Genomic DNA, 3,372 nt, shown 5'->3' with positions numbered 1-3,372 from the left:
CAGAATGAGCAGTTTGCAGTAAGAAGCTGCAGCAGCTCAGAGTCTGTTACTTTGGGCTGGGCTAACCTTTCCCTGAAAAAAAAAATGGCTAAAAATATGCACTTTCAAAGTGCTAGTTGTCCGTTTACATGTTTACTAGCTAATTGTTTGCAGGCATGAGCACACTCTCTCATCTAGCTCACTGTTTTTTGGGGTAAGTGTCTTCGAGAAAGATTTGATTTGGGCGTTTGGGGGTGGGGGAATGGCGTAAGAAACTTCTGTGGAAACCCTGATGCTTTGAGCGTTTCGGGAAAGAAGTTAACACTTCAACTCTGAAGTGCTGAACAAGGATGGGTGTGTTGAATAGTAAAAAACAAGAATTTCTATTGTTTTGACAATTCTATTGTTTCTGTGGAAGACATACAGGATTAACAGGCTGTTGTTTCATGTAAACACAGTTGTCCTAAAGAGCTGATTTGAAATCACAGGGTAGAACAATTTAGAAACTCTTGGCTAGCCTTATATTTCTTTGGTTACAATCGATTGTGAACTAACTGGCTTCTATTATGATGAGGTTACTTGTAATAAAACTACACATGGCATACCATTGATGCTTAGTTAATTTGTGGAAAATGTAACATTTTCTGTATTGAATAATTCATTAATTTGTCCATGATGAAAGAATCATGTTTGTGTGAAAAATTAATTCTGGCATAAATTGAATTTACTATTATTTGTTATATTAATTGCTGTTTGTCATAAAAATGTAGTAACTTGACATCTTTACAATTCCGTGTTTGAATATCCTGAAGAGTTCAAACCTTTTTCAGTAAAATCATTTAGAATTAATAAGTACTGTTAAATTAATAAGCACTGTTTTTTAGTTAGTGTTAGGAAAAACAGCAATGTAATTTATTATTATTTCAGTGCAGAAAAAGACCAGACAAATACAAAGGTTAGAACATTTCAGAACCTGGTAGGGTTATTCACTTTGCTAAGTATCCAAATTATTCTATCTTTATTTTTTCCTTGATTAACATGAAGACAGCGATAATAATCTAATATGCAAATTATCCATTGGTTTCGCAGCGTATTTGTTTTACAGAACAAAATTCCAAACAACATAGATTATAAATCTCTTTGCCTTGTTACAGAGTAAAAGTTGCACTAGTAAGAAGGATGAGTTCAGCTGATAAACTTAATGGTGTCTACATTCTAAAGCATCTTCTGCCAATCAGAGATGTGAATAAACGCCTTATTGGAATAATCAGGCTGGCCTTTCAGAATGTATACTCTCTGTAAGTTAAAGAGAGGATTGGGAAGATGGCTCACAGCAACACTCAGGCCAAACTAAGCTTGATCTACTCAATTCCCTTTGGGAGAAATGCAGGGAGAATTATCCTTGCGGTGGTTTTGTCAGGGCTTAATTATGTAGTTGTGTGTGTGTGTGTGTGTGTGTGTGTGCATAGCATGCACATAATTCTTAGAGAATAATAGAGGGAGCCTTCTTAGGGGATAGGAAAACAAATCCTATAGTATGTTTGTGAATATTGGTACTGCGGATTGGGAGCTTGATAGAAGGCCACCCAGCACTAGGAATCCAACCTCATTTTTAATAAATTATTGGTTATCAGAAGAATACATAGGATAAATAGTCTACTTATTCCATATAGTTATGTTGTGGAATGTGCTGATAGCCTCCTATTCTGAGGGGTGAGGTGACTAGGAAATAAGTGGGAAAGGGGAAGATTGAGACCCAGACAATTAGAGCTAATATATCTATTGAATAATATACTTGGGCAGAAGGACAAAGGATGAGGAAAATCAGGGCACTCAGAAGACTTGAGGATATAAAGAGAATCCTGTTCTGTGCACCTTAGCTTCTGGCCCTAAATAATAATATTTACTTCTGATATTCAAATACATCTAATGATAATTTCATTGGGTCCAGTAACGATTTTCATTGCAGACTTTGAGGGATTGAATTTTTTAAAGCAAAATATAGGAGCAGGTGAAAATAACTTACAGGAGGGGATAGCCAGTGAAGCTACTGCCATGGCAGTAATTGAAGGTTTCTGTCAGTCATGGTGGAAGGAGAAGAGATACTGAGGCCCAGACAGGGACCCTGACTTTCTCTCATACAGTTAACTAGCGGTGGGGCTGGGTGTGCCAATATTGAATTTATACCAGATATGAAAACTTCTAGGTATTTAAACATCCTAGTTTGCTTTGATTTTAAATTAGAGAAGAGTTTTCTGCATAATCTGTTTGGAATTTTCTGCATAATCTGTTTTGATTATGAAAAAAAATAGCAGAAAGAAATGTTAGTGCTTTGTTCTTCCTTTAAGATAAACCAATAAGATAATATTAATTTCATTCCAGATCTGCTGCTTTCTGGAGGAGTATGAAAATCAATTCTCCCTCATATTAAGGTGATCTCAATGTATTTTAAATTATGAATGAGTTTGTGTATTTTGGTTCTTTTAGATTAGAGAATGCTTATTTCAGGGGAGTTGGGGGTATTATTTAGCAGTCTGCTTTGTTTTAGGCCACCTTTGTTTAAAACAGGGTGAGATGTATCAATAGTATAAATGGGGCACTGGTAGATGATTCTACTTTACAGGCACTGCCTGCAATGATAGGGTTCAAATGTAGGTGCTACTTGTAAGAATTCCATTATAGAGTATTTCCTATTCTATGTATTTCATGTAGAGTAGTGATTTGAAGATGTTACAGATATGCTCTACTATATAGGCCTAGGATATCCTGGTACAGGTGCAGTGATTGTCAGTGCACTAATACTCAGTGATTGAAGCTTTCCTCATACCACTTGTAGATAAGGGGAAATGAAATTCGGAAGGGATGCAGCTTAGACACCAGGTAGTGGAATCCCCACCTGTTGTTTACTCTTTTTCCCGCTTTCATTTCAAGGCCCCTTCCCAATAGTAATAGTGGTTGCTAGGGAAAAACAAAAGAAATAAAGAACTGATATAACCATATAATTTCAGCCCCCCAAAATAAATCTCTTTTGCTTAGTTATTCTTAATTTAATACATAAACTTATGGTATGGATGTATTTTTATGCGTTTTGTCAGTGGTTATTTTAAAATGACTATAGGTTACACAGACTCATGGATTATATGCTTCAGTCAATAACACTAATAAAATATGACACATCAAACTTAAAGCCTAGAAACAGGTTACTATTCTGTTCAAATAGTAGGTACATGTACCTATCGACAGCTCAAGACAGGACAAAAATCCTTTAAAGCCGGACAACAAAGCTTAGAAGAAAAGCAGCAATATTTTAGTCAAGTCACAGAATGTTGTTTCATCAGTTCAGTCTCATGTACTTAATCTTTCTTCTGTTGAGGTTCGATCTTCCAGATTGAA

At 35.8% G+C, this 3,372-nt stretch overlaps 1 protein-coding gene across 1 annotated transcript in view; it reads left to right on the top strand.

Annotated features, from left to right (window-relative positions):
- Positions 1 to 35: 35 nt before the first annotated feature.
- LPAR4 (lysophosphatidic acid receptor 4) overlaps positions 36 to 3,372 on the top strand; it is a 15,803-nt gene continuing 12,466 nt past the window's right edge. The window contains exons 1-2 of the mRNA XM_027774718.1: positions 36 to 193; positions 2,362 to 2,411. The gene's annotated coding sequence lies outside the window, so the exon portion shown is untranslated. The remainder of the gene's footprint in view (positions 194 to 2,361; positions 2,412 to 3,372) is intronic.

The sequence above is a fragment of the Tupaia chinensis genome, unplaced genomic scaffold (assembly GCF_000334495.1).
Source record: "Tupaia chinensis unplaced genomic scaffold, TupChi_1.0 Scaffold000475_1, whole genome shotgun sequence".
Lineage (NCBI taxonomy): Eukaryota > Metazoa > Chordata > Mammalia > Scandentia > Tupaiidae > Tupaia > Tupaia belangeri.
Note: the sequence above shows the minus strand (reverse complement) of the source record. Positions and strands in the feature narration are given on the sequence as shown.